The following is a 16,320-nucleotide window of genomic DNA, read 5'->3' on the forward strand; positions in this document are numbered from 1 at the left end:
TCAGTGTGTGAATGTATATTTGAATGAGTAAATGACTGGACTTGATCAAATACATTTATAGAGCTTCCCTAATCACATTCAACACATGCATTTATATACTTAATAATAATTTAACTCTATTGATCTCACATTGGAGAAATGTACCTCTGCATTGAACCCATCCCCTTACGAAGCAGTGGGCTGCCATAGTGGGGCACCCCGGGGAGCAGTGTGGGGTTAAAGGTCTATGCTCAGAGACCCAGAGTGGAAGTCTGTGGGAGTGGGGCTCGAACTCAGAACTCCAGGATTCCAAGTTCTATGCCGTAAACATTGGCCACCACTCCCCAAAAGGTACCTTATAGGCTAGATGCAGCCCAATAGGACCTATGAGGTACTTACCAGGTAAACCGAGTTAATGCTGTAAAGATTCCTAGAAAAATTTTGGAGTGCTAATACATCTGATAAAAACAAAAATCTGTGAACTTTGGTAGGAGTTGTACAAGTGAGGGACAATTAAACCACAGGCCTAGGATTGGTTCTCCAAGTTAAGGTACCATTTACAGAACTTAAATGATTAACCGTCTTGTTTTTAATGAAGCTGTTGCTGCTAACAGTTTGTAAATAATTTAAAAGCCAGTTGTAAAGTGGATGAAAGGTTTTCCATTCAATAAATCTGGGAAAGGGCTCACTTTTAACTATACTGTCATTAATTTAATATATCTCTAAGTACATGGTTCATGAGATGGACCACTTAACCATAACTGATTACACACAATATGATTCATAGAATTATTATAATCATAGGCTGGTAGCATTTAATAAAATTAATTTGCTAAAGGCAGTTTTATTTCCCTAAATAGTTTAAAATCCCTTTAGAAAACTTATTACATTACATCATTTTGTTAGAAAATAAATAAATAAAATGCATCGAAAGTATCAAACTGAATTATGGTTTTCATCAGTTTTAACACATGTTTGGACTGGTAATAGAGTCTCTCCCTACAGTCATCAATTTATTAATGCCCTCTTAAACTCTGTTTTTTAACTCTGCTGGTAATAAGTGAGCCACTCATAAATCAAATTCTTATAATTAAGAAATTATTCTTTTTTTACCCAGGTCCCTTTTAATTCTTCACAGCACCTTAAATTATAGTTTAAATTTAGCTAAAATTTAGTAAACCGGGTTATGTTAAATGCTGTTACATTAAAAATGCCTTTATATCTTGGAATTAAGCTCCTTTAAATTTCTCTAAAACTGTGTTGGACCTATTTAGCATCCCTCAGTAAATGTCTTCTAACTTGTGACCAAGTTAAAATTTAAAGTCAGACCCTCCATACAACATAAAAGGCACATGGAGAGGCCAGTATCACTTGCTTTTATAGACAAACTGAATCATAGTTAGAGCAAGTGTAGCCTACTGCGTATCTTCTGTAGTAAAGGGGCGGGGTGCAGTCAACTCTGGACAGGTCATCTATAACAGTTTGTTGTTTTTTGTTTTTTTTTTAAAGCAAACGTACCTTTAGTTTGCAAAAATTTAAAATAGAAAATGCTTTTGCAAGGTTTAACATTTTGAGCAAACCTTATTTTTGGTCCATATTTTCATTTCAACTTGAATTTTAAAATCTATAAACCCAACATTTTTATTTTTTCTATTTTAACTTATTTCATTCTATTCTATTTCTATATATTTTATTCAATTGTGTTTATTTATTTTAGATTTTAAGTTTTTACCTGGTTTTCTGCAACTGTGATATCTGTACACCTCTTTGGTCAACCCCAGTTGTTTTAAATGTGCTGTATAAATAAAGTTTGAGTTGAGTTGAGTTGAGACATAGTTTGAACTATTATATTAATATATACAAATATATTATATATATATATAAATATAAAACAACAACGCATTTATTAAACATGTTTTATTATTTAGAAGAAAAAAAAATCTTTAAATAATATCCTTAAATGGTTTAAAGAAAACTGCATACATTATTAAACCTTGCAAGACTGCATAGGAACCCTGTTTATCACTGTTGTTAGATTCACCAGCACTTCTGCATATTATAGGTGATCCTGTTAGTGTGCAGACGTAATGCACAATCTCCTCACTTCATTAAATGTGTGATGATGTTAATTTAATGGAAATAAAAAAAAATAATTAACCAATGAACGCTTTTTGATAGATAACTGTTCTGAATGAGACAAACTATACATCAATATTAAAATAGTTTAATGTGACACATTAATCTGCTCCACTCCTGAACAGATGTTCTAACTTATTCAGCTTCATTTTTTAAATCATGACTGATTTACCATAAACATGAGCAAAACTGCTAAACCCAGAAATTTTGGGGCTGTATTCATTAACAAATATTGTTTCTATTGTTTCTTATTGAGATTTTTTTTTTCATAATCGACTACAGAATTTATTTATAGATTATTCTTGAATGAATCACTTAGTCGTAGATGAGACTCATTTGAAATCCACGCTCTCTGCTAGATAAATGAATGTTATTATCCCTTCTCATTCGGCTGTCCAAATCCTAATTAAAACATTGCTTTAATTAGAGAGCCTGTGCTCCTAGTGGAGTTTAAACACAGCCTCAGTCTCTAGGTGCTCCTCTGTATCAGAGGGTCTGTTCTCTGCGTGCATGCAACTCTCAGAGGGGCTCCATCCATGGGTCTCTCTGTTTGCACTTGTGCTGCCAAGCCTGTCGCGTTTCATGCAGCTGCAATTGGCATTTCAGAGCAAATCCTCTGCAGCTTCCAGAGGTGCAGCAAGTCGTCAGATCTGTGGATGTCCAGTGATGCCTGTGACCCACTGACCCAATGATTCAGAGACATCAGTTATGGCCTGTCTCTGCCGGGCTCTTGGATATCAGCCTACCCTCTGAATTCAACTCAGTCACATCAGATCACTACAAGGGCAAGTGACGAGGGAGAGATTATATTCCAGGGTTCTTTACTTCTGTGAGAAAAGGGCTGTCAAACTACAAATATGACCACTTTGTCACATTTGCGCACATGCTCTGGAATATTATTTTCCGGTTAAGGCATGTCAAACTTTTTAAATTTGGATTAATAATACTAAATCATAATTTTTTAGTTGGAGCCAAAAATACTCTGTTTTATACTATGTTAACTAAACTAATTTCCCCATCAAACCAGTTCTGCTTTCCCGAGTTTCCCGAGTTTACCTCAGGACACCTTTAGAGAATTTAAGCACAGATCCTGTATCTGAAAATATATCCACTGTGCTTTTCTTTTTAGGATATTATCCATCAGAACACTGAATATTCCAGCAGCAATTAAAACCTGCAATTCCTAGATCAAGATCTTTAATTCCTTTTCATCATAAAAGAGACCTTACAAAAAACTCACAATATTTCCATTATTTATATCAGCGTCATAAGAGAAAGTCGTGGTTTATTACAAATACATTTGTATTTAGGTTGTTTAAAATAGTAACCCCTTTTATCTTTATTAGGGTTTTTTCCTGCACCTGTTTTGCGTTATTAGAGCTATAATATTTCTCGCAATTAAATTATATTTTTTGCTTTAATTAGGATTTCTTATAAATGTTATCTGTTATACTATTACTACTCTGTATTGTCTGCCTCAGTGCTATCACCTAATAAATGAGTGCAAAAATTGTTCCTAAAAGTAAAATTGTTAGAGATAAAGACATTCATTTACTTTTTAGTTTTGGATGATTACAAACACATTTACATTTAAAGGCCACCAATGTACATGGGCTTTTCTTGCAAACAGAGGAATTACAAACTACCGACTTTAGAATAGAATAGAAAATCCCTTTATTGTCCCACAATGGGAAAATTTTAGTGTTTAAACCAGCAAAAAGATATAGAAAAAATGGTCACACAAATGTGGACCTTACACAGTAAATGAAGTGTTAAAGTAATACTTTAACAGTGCATTTGGTCCCACTCAGAATTAGTGTTAAATTAGAACGCTACGTAGTGTATATTTTACTCCAGTTGTTGTTGTTGTGATAACTCTAAAATGACACTGCCTATTTAACACTGTGGAATTTACTGTGTAGAAAAGTGTATCAGAATAACATACTAGTAAAGAGTTAAAAAATAAACAAATGAAATAATGTACTGTCGTTGTATATCGGCTGCTGAAAGGTAAAGTTTCTCATATTCATTTGGGGCTTAATTTTGTCTTTCCTCTTTCAGAGTGGAATGAAAACCCTCCATCCAACCATTTTCTAGCACTTGCCTGTCAAATGGGGGGGCAGGCATTACTCGAGTTGAAGGGAGATGAGGGGGGATGGCATCCCCCTTCTTAAAAAAATCTTAAAAATCATCCCCCTTCTTAAATGACCATACCCCCGTACCATCCCCTTTGACATTTAATTACTGAATGTGTAAAATTTCTACTCTGTATTAACAGTAATGGCAATAATATTGCCCTTTCAACATTTGGCGAGCTGTGGGCTTATGAGTAGCCTGAGCAAAAAAAATAAAATCAAAGAAATGGAACTACCATGACTATGAAACTGACCCCAGTGGGAAATCTGTCCTCTGCATTTGTCCCTTACTATGTAGGGGCAGTGATAGCCATGCCAGTCCAGGTTCTGACTACAGTTCTACTGTAAGGTGCCTTGGTCAAGGTCAGTGACCGTTGTACCTGACATGTAACAACCATACCATTCATGTTGCTTTAGGTTAATTAAATAGGCTATGTATGCTTCCAAAAAAAAAAAACACCATCCCCCTTGTTGTTGTTTTTTTACAACTAGACTACTTGGGGCAGGTGTCTACCTACCAGGTGTTAACCTAATCTAATTGTAAACTGAACTGTGGGAAGAAGATGGAAAACCCAGAGAGAGAGAAAAAAAAGAATCTGCAAGTTTCCTTCTATGAATGTTATCTTCCTCAAAACTGTGTGTAATCTGACATACAGATTACACCTGTAAAAACACCCACAGTCATATAAGATTCAAAGTTTTTGCAAATTGGCTGAATTCAAAGCACAGATCTTTCCCTCTTAAATATATGCCTTACACTTTAAAAGAGTTTAAGATGGGACCGTTCCATAAGATACATCTATTCCAACGCAATGTAATAAAAAGTATTCTGTTTTTATATTCCACCCACTTGAAGAGTTCCACCTGTACCACTGGTAAAGCAGTAGGATGCTGCAACCATTATGGTTGGTTAAGGTTTTATTGGTTCAGCTTCCCTGAACCTTCATCTTGTTGATCTAGCTGGTTCAGTCTTTTTCAACCCTCGTCCTCAAGGTACACTGGCCTGCAGGTTTTAGACTATCTGCTTCAACACACCTGATTTAGATGATTGCAGTTCAGCAAAGCCTGTTATTATGCAATTAATGAGGTCAGGTGCATGAAAGCTGGGAAACATCCAAGACATACAGGGTAGTGAGCCTTAATGACCAGGGTTTGAAACACTGAGCTAGATGGGTCAATCTTTGCCTGAGTGACCTTGAAACTTGTCTGTCCATGTGTGCAGCTGTAAACTGACTTATGTGCTGGAATTTCCACACCCACTCAGCTCACGACAGTCCATCACTGTATCACACTTACAAGCAGTGTTATCGTCTCCCCTTTTGGACTTTGAGTTTTGAGTTATCTATGTTATTCTTTTTTGTTGATCTTTTTCCATTTTGTGTTATAGTTAAGAGTCTTCTGTCACTTCCATCCACACCTGCTCCACATCAGCTGATTACACCAGCCTTTTTCACATCTCCTATATACCCTCCCTGTGCAGTTCTTCTGTGCTGGTTTCTTGTTGTTACTTGGCTCCCCTTGTGTTTTTTCTCCTCACACCCCCTGTTTTTTTTTTTTTTTTTTTTTTTTTTTTGTATTATTGGATTTTGTTTCTATTGTGTTTTTGATTTTATTAAACCTGAAAGTACTCATCTCTGCCTCCCTCATCTCTGCATTTGGCTCCTCAACAAACTTCCACCAAACCCTGACAAGCAGAGGGTGGTGGCCCAACAGAAAAATTATTCCAATCAAAACAAGTTGTAGAAAGGATAAAATTAGCTCACAAACATTTTCTTAACTTCCCTAAAACTTGCCCAAAGTTCCAACTTAAGCCATGTTGAAAAATTTGTAGACAATGCCTGAAATCAGTATTTCTGCCACAAAAACTCTGTCAAAATGATGCCAGAGGCCTGGTAAAAGAATCAAAATGATTTGTCTTAGGTTCAACCCTTCTTATTAACATTTATTCATATAACATTGTGTATATACAGCTTGCATAACAATGTTGAACCTTGAAAATTATCATTAATTCAAACTTGCTTACCTAGTTCCTGGGTGGTTTTTAATTTACTCACATATTCATACCGTCATATAAAAAGATCAATATAAATACAATCTTGAAAGCTTCAATTTTAAATTAATGTATGTAAACCTTTGACCATTCATGTATACATGTACATTATTTCCAGGGCGAGGCAGAGTGTCCCAGATTTTTACCCATCTGGGTTGCAATTCTGCCCCACAAACACAAACTACACATCAACATCCATGCATTTAGCTTCCAGGAATATATTTCCTAATTATGCACTCACACTGTTCCCTCCCTTCCACTGTTTCTGTCCTCCTCTTGAGTTTTCACAGCCTCTCCTCTCCCTCCATCCATCAGCCTTATTCGGCCAATTAGCAAATTAGCAATCACTCTCTCTGCACATAAATCACAACATGGCCCAAGAGTTCTCTGAACTGCAGCAGAGCAAACAGCTTCTGAGAAGCTGCATGGCAACTGAATTATCGCTGTGTGTTGGCTTCACAAACGATTTCTAGCATCTTTCATTTCGAGCCCTATTGTTGATCAAATCAAAAACCTTTTTTTGGTTGAATGAACAACACAATTTGGAGAAGTATTCACGCCCCTTAAAACTACACTTTCAACCACAGACTTATTAATTTTGTGGTGACAAACAACTGAACTTTATTCTTAGGAAGGAAGAAAATAACAGATGGCTTTCAAAAATGGGTTTCTTAACTTTGAGTGGTCTGGGGTAAGTATGTAACAACATCATTTAAATCCACAAACCTGATTAAAATCCAGTGAAGCCAATTGCCTTCAGCACCCACCTGAATAGTTTCTCCCTGTTCCAAGGTATCAGAGTTTATTGGAAAACAGGTCAGACAAAGCTGTGCCTGAGAAGTCTACATCAGAATGATGTTCTAAAACATTACTTGAACATTTCGGGCATCTCTCAGAGCACCCTACAATCACTTACTTGAAATTAGAAAGACTATGACACAACTGCAAATCAACCGTGATGCGTCCATCCCCTTAAATTAGGCCAGCCAGGAAGAGTGTTAATCAGAGAGGCAGCAAAGAGACCAGTGGTAACCCTGGAGGAGCAAGTATCAGTTGTGCAGTTCATAAATCTGCTCACTTTGAAAGAGCAACAAGAAGAAAATCATTGGTAAAAGAAAGCCAAGAATCCCATTTTCAGATGTTGCTCTCTGTGCTTCAAATCATCTTGAACAAAATCCGTCTGGCAGTGAAACATGATGGTGGCAGTGTCATGCTCTGGGGAAGCTTTTTAACAACAGGGAGGCTGTTTAGACTTAATAGGAAGATGGGTGGACCTAAATACTAGGTGATCCTAGAAGAAAATCTGATAGAGGCTGGAAAAGACTTGAGACTGGGATGGTCCTCCCAGCTGCACAATAAACCTCAGCTAAAACCATATTGCAATGATATGAGGCAAAGCAGACTGAACTGTTGTAAAGCTTAGAAATCAATGTCCAGAGATGCTCTCCATCAGTTCTGATTCATCCTGGCCATTTCCTAAAAAACAACGCGCAAAACAGCTTTTTGATGCGCAAACTTGACAAACCATAAAAGACTTAAAGCACATGAACTGGATTACTCTACAAAGTTTTAAATATAGCAGTACACAGCAGCTTATATTCTTTTATTTAAAAGCCAAAGCATTCCTCCCACTTTAAAAATATATAGCTTTGTGTTGGTCTGTCACATAATATTCTGATACGATGCATGTTTGAGGTTTTTTTTGCAAAAAAATTTGAAAAATTTCAAGGTGAAGCCCTCTCTTTCTTGGTGCCTGTGGACAGGTGATGCACAGTATGTGTTTTTCCAAGGAGGCAGGCAGTATCCCTCCTTGAGGAAACAACAAGAGAGCACATGACCGCAGCTCTTCCCCTGGTGCGTGCTCCCTCCTCCCCCGCACATACAGCAGTGTAGAGCTGGGTCCCCCCCTGCGGTCATGGGGGAATGGAGCTCCGGCGAAGAGCATGAGGGAGGGGGAGGAAAAAAAAAAAGGGAGCAATGTGACGGTCCATAACGAACAAAGAACTGCTCGGCATCTGCACTGTCAACTCCAGCTCCAGCTGTAGCGCTGTGATGGCTCCCACTGAAGTGAGGAACATTTGAGCTTCATCAGTCATTTTTACTCCAATTGCCCTGCAGCAACAACAGTGGAAAAACCAGAGGGGGTTTGGTGCTTGTTTACCGTGACAGCTGCAGTAAGGCTGGTTGCCACGGCGGAGGACTGACTTTGGATAGCAGCCCTCTTGCTGCACTGTGTGCAGATGCTGACTTAGTGGGGCAGAGAGTTCAGCGAAAACAAAGCTGAGGTCCAGAGCACAGATGGAGTATTGGTGGATGAAACTGAGCTAAAAATCCTCAAGACACAGTCCACTCAAACAAACCAGCATGTGGGTACCAAACCGCTCAAACATGACATTAGACCACCAAAATACTGAAAGATGTTTATGGTTCAGGGCAGCAATCCTGACTCTTGTAGCAAAGTGTGGTTATGGAAGAGCCACAGCATGCAGTATTCAGCATCATGAGGTTCCTGACACAGATCCACCCAAAATAGCAGAGGCAAAGGGGACTTTAAAGCTAAATATTCTACTATTTAATGCAAAAGGAATTAAAATAACAATTAAAGGTAGTGGAATATTCATCATACTATTTTTGCAATGTATTTGTTATTGAATACAGCCAAAAAACCCACAGATGCTTGAATGCTCTAAAACTAAAACTCACCCATCATCTAATAGACTACCAAAAAGATTTTACCACCTTCCAGGAAACAACACTGACATAAAAATATTCTATGAATATTTTGATAATAAACGATACTGTTAAAAACAGAAAAATACAGGTTCTTAAACAAAGTAGTAATTAAAACTTTAACGCCTGCTGCTGGGGTTTGTAAACATCACCTATCAAAGCCTAAGGTCATCATGTTATATTTTAGTCCTTTCTGAAAATGTAGTAAAACTTTGCATAAAGTAGAGAAGAAGCCAGGTAATACCATAGGTGCAATTCAGGTTAGAGGATTTGTTAAGAAAACAGCTATTAGTTGTGCACTTTACTAATCTTGCCTCGAGGGGAGAATGGCAGAAATAAAGCGACATGTGCAAGTTTTACTGGTTAGATAATGTCACTACATGAAATGCATGCATTCACACCATGGAGCATGGTGGTGGCAGTATCATGCTGTTGTTTGAGCAGAGTTGATGGGAGAAAGTTGATGGGAAATAATAATGATTATTTAACATTATTGAACTTACACTGGAGAAATTCACCTCTGTATTTATCCCATCCCCTTTAGAGATCAGTTGGCTGTCACTGTGCGGCGCCTGGAGAGCAATGTGGGGTTAAGGGTCTTGCTCAGGGACACAGACTGGGAGTCTTTGGGAAAGAACCTCCGGCACCAAAGCGCAATGCTCTAACCACTAGGCAACCACCTACCCCATACAGATACATGGACATTGCTTAATCCTGTGTAAATGTGGGTAACGTCCGCCTCTTAAGCGGTCCTAAACCTATGTGCATCAAACAGCTTGACAAAATAAATATGTTGCTATCTCATATAAGTTGCTGGTATTTTTCCTGTGTAAGCATCTACTCCAGCAGAAATTACAACCAAACTCTGGCAATACAGCGAGAGACAAGTGAGTCATTTTAAGAAATTTGATGTATTTGTTTACAGAAGCTAAATTTAAACTGTTGTTCTAAGACTGTACAAAAAAAATAGCTATCTGCTTTTCTGTTTTCAAGACTGAACCTTGCTCTTTCAAAGCTTTTTTTCTTTTCTGAAAACATATTTTTTTACTTTAACTAAACAACTGAAATGTAGGCACTCAGACAGGTGGTTGTTTTAGTAGCAATGTGTGCTGTTACAAATGAAAAGAAGAGTTACACCTGCAGTTTGTTGCTGAATAAAAAAGCTAAAATAAAGCCAGACAATCGTTGAGTTTGAGAAAGGGTTAGATTTTCACCTTCCGGTAAGAAAAGATCCCAAACCAACAGCCAGAAATTTAAAGGAAGGGTTTAGATCAAGGTACATCCCTGTTCTAGAAATCTGGAGTTTAAATCAACAACAAAGAGAAGATTGAACAAATTGAGGTTCACAGAAGCTCTTGGCATATCTGAATGGAGACTTTATGCTGATATGTTACATTCTCAATAAAATACATTGAAGTTTCTTGTTGTTTTGTTGTCATTTGTGGGGTTTTTTTTGCAAGGCACTTTACAAGGATCACTTCCACCATAAACGGTAAGATTCTATCTACAGTAGGCGAATGAATGAGAAGCATTGGATGGGGCTTAAATGCACAACATTTTACATTCTCTTTCATATTCAAAAAGAGAACTTAACCATTTTTTTTGTAATAGGTTTCAAAGTGGCATGGGGTTGCAGATTTCCAGAGCCGGTAAGTGCTGCTTCCACACCAAAGGCGTACAAATGCATATAACTTTACACACAATGCTTTTACGCACAGATCAAATAGTAGAGATGAAATTTCTAATCGACAGCATTATGTTTCAAACTCCATAACTCTCTCGGTGGCTGAGTCACAGTGTTTACAGAACGCCTGCCAGTGTGTGCCCACACACAAGCCTCTCATTGCTGATCTGAAGCACAAAATGATACGTGAAAGGGTGTGTACAGTCCCCTGTTAAGCTCATGCATTTTTATCAGTCCCCCCACATACAGTGCTTTCTGGTTAAGGAGCAGTGAATGCCTCCTGCAGTCCTTGAGCCCTGCTTGAATGCACGTACACATATGCCGACATGCTCTAAGGGTCGTCGGGTCCAGCCTTGCTCCTGGGATACCACCTCCCTGAGTCATTCAGCCTCAGCGCACTCCTTCTGACAAGGCTTTTCCAACCTGGAGAGAAGCCTGTCAATTAGCCTACGCCACCCGCCAGATTCACCAGCTTGCATGCACACTTGGAAACGGCACATGCTAAACACCAGGTTGGATGTGTGATGGCGAAGGTGCGTGTTTGGCTTTTTAAATGAATGGCAGGGAATCCCTTTCTGAAATGCTGCGGCAAAAGGGAGCGATGGTAGAAGCTGTTAAAACAGCAGCGGTGGTTTTGCTAGATTCACACCCACATGCAGCATAAATATATCAGCAAGTGGGCTGTCCCACGAGAGATGTAAAGTAGAGGTCATTTGCTGGTCCATGCATCAACACATGAATACACAAGAGCAAACAGACTTAGGATGAATATAGTAAGCTATTATGAACTATCATAATAAAATCCTGATTTCTTTCCACACCATAAAGAACAGGAAAATAATGAACTTTGAATGAATAAATTCATAACATCTCCACATAATCTGATTGAAATACATACATAAATATTCACATGTCTTTCCTTTTTTCTTTTATCTAATAGCTTTTCTATGCTTAAATCTGTTCACATCACCTTTATTTTCACACAATTGTGCTCAGCCTTTACAAAAATGATTTAATACTCTGTTCAACAGATGTACAAATAACTGAGGGGCTTTCCTCTGTGATTAAGTAGTTTTCAGATCATTATTTCTTTCATAGAAATGGTGGGTTTCCAGACAGGAAGGCGAGGACAGAAAATCATCCAAGACTCCATTAAACATCTTCTCTTATTCACATTACCATTCTATACCCTCCTGGCCTCTTGGCTACAGTCACGCTGCACAAACTACCCTGAATTTAACAATGAGTGAATGTTTAACTTAGTAACAGGTGCAGCACTGATAAGCAGGGACAGATAAAATGCTTCTGATGTTCGGCTTTTTAGTACGATTTCTAATAGAATTAAAAGCTCTGCATCACAGAAATGCAATTGTTGGTGTGTCGTGTTAAACCACCGCTGAGTTCGTCTGCAGGAGGATTATCTGACAGATACAAGCATGATTAACGTAATGCACCCTTCTTGGTTCCTAAATAAAAGATAATAATTACTGTATTGATCAAACGACTTTAATGAAAACACACAGCTCCAGTGTGCTGCTTCTCAAGGCCTTCACCTTGTGAGGGGATGATGGACTGATGCAGACTGCCTCACGCAACAGTGGAAAAAGCAAAAGAAGAAATGTTGCCTAAATGCAAACTGTACTCATGAATCCTAAAATTATTATATCTACCGGTATATGTATCTTGTTCTCTAACACAACAGCTAGTGTGTTAACAACAACAAACAGCTATTTGTCACTGGTACAAAAAAAAGATCATCAAACCAAATTCCAGCTACAGTACATCTTTAAGATCAGTTTTATCTTAAACTGCTTCTTGTTTGTCGCATATTTCATAAAACATCTCAGCAGCACTGATGGAAAAAGATACATATAAGAAAGAGAAATAATGGTCAGTGGAATATGCAGATAGTAAAAGAGTAGTGAAGCTGAAATAAGTGCTGATGGCTTGGGTTTAATTTATCTCTGAATGCACTTCAACTCTGGGAATGACAGTTCTGGGAATGACATTAAACTTAACCACGTGGCAGTTCCTATTTAAAAAACAGATGCTAATTGATATACTCCCTAGCCAGACTTATTGTTATTAGAAATGGAGCCTAGGCGGAAGTTCAACTGAATAAACTGATTACTTACCCTCATCCGCCTCCGACACAAGTTAATCAGCTTTGAACCACAACTCATGAAAGCCCAATCAGTATCCAGAGTTCATCTTAAAAGGTCTCCAATCCACAACTCTGTTTGCTACCCAAAGTGCAGGCAGTGGTTGTGCTATATCTGATTTCGATTTAGATGATCACGATTCACCCCATCTCCAGCCCCTCCTCCATCATCGTAGCTAAGCCTTTATAAGAGTGTCATCTCAACCAGTCTGGGAGAAGACCGCCATGTTTAGCCTGGTTCTGCCAGAGGTTTCTTTCCAATGGGGAGTTTTTCCTCTCCACTGTTACTTCATGCTTGCTCATCATGGACAGGTACCCGCAAATCTAGGACAGGCCTGGGGGGGAAACATCCCTGTTCTTTACTCCTGTTCATGCATATCAAAGAAAATTCAGCGCTAATGTTTTCCGCTAAGGTCCGAGCGCCAAAGACTAAATTAACTGTATCAATAAAATTCTTCTAATTGTCTTTTTCTTTCCATGTGAGTTTTTCAGATTGAAATGTATGTATGTGCTTTTAAAACACTAATATTACCTAAGTGTTAAGACTAATGTTTTCCATAAGAGTTTATGAAGTAAAGACAGTTTTCGGTCAGTGTGCATTTGGATTGTCCTCGATCTAAAACACTGTGTATTATCTCAATTTGGCTGCAGTCCATGATGTCAACTCATTTACAAACAACATGTGTATGACGTAATGATGTGCGATGTGATGATGTGGCAGGGTGTTACTCCGATGTATGAAACGTTTCTATAGCTGTTTTTCTGGGCCGCCTGGTCTGAATAGGATAAATTCTGTTAAACCTTCTGTAATGTTTTATAACCATTTGATAAATACACAGTAGAGAGTTATTTAAAGTGTTTGTTCAAAGTGATCTTTTATCAGGAAAAACAAAAGCTTGAAGGAGTAAACACAGGGCTTTCCTTTACATACGGCAAAGGCAGGACAGTAGTGTCAAGGATTATAGCCAGTCCATTTGGAATCCTGTGCTCTATCCCTTTGCTAACATAACTCAAACCCCCATCCCCTTTAATTTTTTTTTTTGAGCTCTTGTCTCTATAACTTAACAACTAATAGAAAACATTTGGGATTCAACCTTGGCCTTCAATGATAGGTGCACCACGTTTGTGTTTAGCTCAGCGGATCTGGGCTAATTACTTGTTTCTGGTATAAAAGACTAAAGAAACCCTGTATAAGCAAACTTCTACCAGACTGCTTACTCAGTCTGGTATGATACTTGTCATGCTTGCATTGTGGCTTCTGCTTCTACAGACTGACCTCTAAGCATAACATCATAGCCCACAGTACTTGGTATGATGAAGTAGGACAGACAGACTGACACATATATAGATAGACGGATTGATCAGAGGTATATATTCCAACACAGAGACAGAGCCAGTCCTGCTGTTGCTCCCGTTGATTTCAGCCTCGCAGCATGGACTGCAGTTAAAAATGCCGATCAATAAAGCACACTACAGCCATTCTAACTCAGGATAAACACAGCCACGCCTGTAGACTGGCAGGACCACTGGTGTTTCCTTTGCTCCACAACAGAATCAGGGACCTAAGCGGCCTGCTAACAGCAGATTGTTGTTCTCTTAAGTGCTGTTTGTTTACATATTCACTCCACGCTGTTGTGCACTACAGTGCTTGGAATATTTATTAAAAACTGGGGGATACAACCTATGAAGCTGCCCAGACAAAATGGAATCATGTTTTGGAAACAATACAATACAATGCAAATAATTCTCATTTACATTAATCAGCCTTAAAACAATCATTATTACTTGAAGCATCATCTGCTCTTTAATAAGAACAAACCAGTAGATTTTCAGAAGTGTCTCAGTCGCATCATTGTTGTAGTTAGAATAAGGGTGGGCTCCTCTGTTCTGAAAGAATCTCTCCTTTGAAAAAAGCTGCATAAAGCTTTCTGGACAGCCTGGGCTTCTGTGATGGGATTTTTGTTCTTGCTTTTCTGCTGTTTTTGCTGAATTCAGTTCACACCTGGACTGCTAACTGTGTCATGTAGTCCTCTAGCTGTTTTCTGACCTAGCATCTTTAAGATCCTCTTTATTTAAATCAGTTAATAAACTCAATATATTTCTACTTTCTTAAACAAATGTTGAATCCTGGGTTTTAATGCTGTAAATACAGTGGGGGAAATAGGTGTTTTCTATTCCGGAAATTGATTATTCACCACGCTAAATTGCTTTTAAAGGAATTCTCAGAAGAAAAGTCTTTTTTCTTTTTTTGTCGATTGCAATTTTAAGGATTCTGACCCATTGTTTCACACAGACTACCATCAAATTGGTAAATATTTTTAGAGCCTCTTCTTAGTTATTTCCATATATTTTATTCTGGAATCCATTTAGGAGATTGAGAGGGCTGTTTTAGAAAAATTATTTCCTTTCTCCAAATGAGAGCTTCCTGTGCTGCAGATCTCTGCTTGAGATCGCTGTCTCACATTGTTTAATCTAGCAGATTCTTATCATAAGTTCCTCAGGACACTTCTTTGTTCACCCCTACCATCACTTAAACCATTGAATGTCTTATTCTGAAAAAAGCTTTACACTATGTTATTTTCCCACTTTTAAACTTAATTTAATATGTGGAGCCATATTCCGTCTTTCCTCTCAATATGGTGTGACATCCATACAGTTACAATTAGGTCTGATCTGACCAGACTGAATTCTCTCAGGAATTTCTAGATTTGTCCCAAATCTTATGCAACAAACCTTGGATAAGCTTAAGCATGATTCTCTTGCCCAGATAGAGATAGAAAACTCTCCTGAATATTTTTTGACAGCTGTAAGAAATTTTGCAAGGAGCACCTTGTTCCTACTGATATATGGGGAAATCACGATTTTTCCTCTTATGAATTATGGAATTAACTATGATCAGTCTGACATTTAATATTTCAGAAATATGTCTTGAGTGTGTTATTCACTTTTACCTCAAACAAGAATGTTCATTATTGATACTGTAATAATGAGAAACATTATCTTAGGCAACCAATTAGGAGTGAACCACCTGATATTATCAGTGATGGCCAAAAAAGGTTTAGATAAACAAGAATATGTCTAATTTTTCTTGTTTATATAAGACTTTTTAGTAGCTTTTTGAAATAAATACTACACTGGGGAAAAAAATCTAGAAATAAGTAAAAATTTCTTAAATTAATTGTATTCACCCTTAATTTGAGTAGGTCAATGAGATAGTTTGTCAATGGAATGAGCATTTTTACTCTTAAAATAAGATAATTAGATAATATGCACTTAAAATAAGACAATGCAGCTGCGTTTTCTTATTTGTGTATTGTGTAAATTGTGTATTTGTGTAAATTGTCTTGTTCCATTGGCAGGATGTCTCTTTTACCACCTTAATCCAAGAAGAAATGCACTTATTTAAAAAAAAAATGACTGTAATAAATGTGTATACATATATATA

The 16,320-nt window shown here is 37.7% G+C and overlaps 1 protein-coding gene across 4 annotated transcripts in view; it reads right to left on the minus strand.

Moving 5' to 3' along the window:
* fam131b (family with sequence similarity 131 member B) overlaps positions 1-16,320 on the minus strand; it is a 37,661-nt gene that overhangs the window by 19,491 nt on the left and 1,850 nt on the right. The window lies entirely within an intron of this gene.

Source organism: Cyprinodon variegatus, unplaced genomic scaffold (assembly GCF_000732505.1).
Source record: "Cyprinodon variegatus isolate N-32 unplaced genomic scaffold, C_variegatus-1.0 Scaffold48, whole genome shotgun sequence".
NCBI lineage: Eukaryota > Metazoa > Chordata > Actinopteri > Cyprinodontiformes > Cyprinodontidae > Cyprinodon > Cyprinodon variegatus.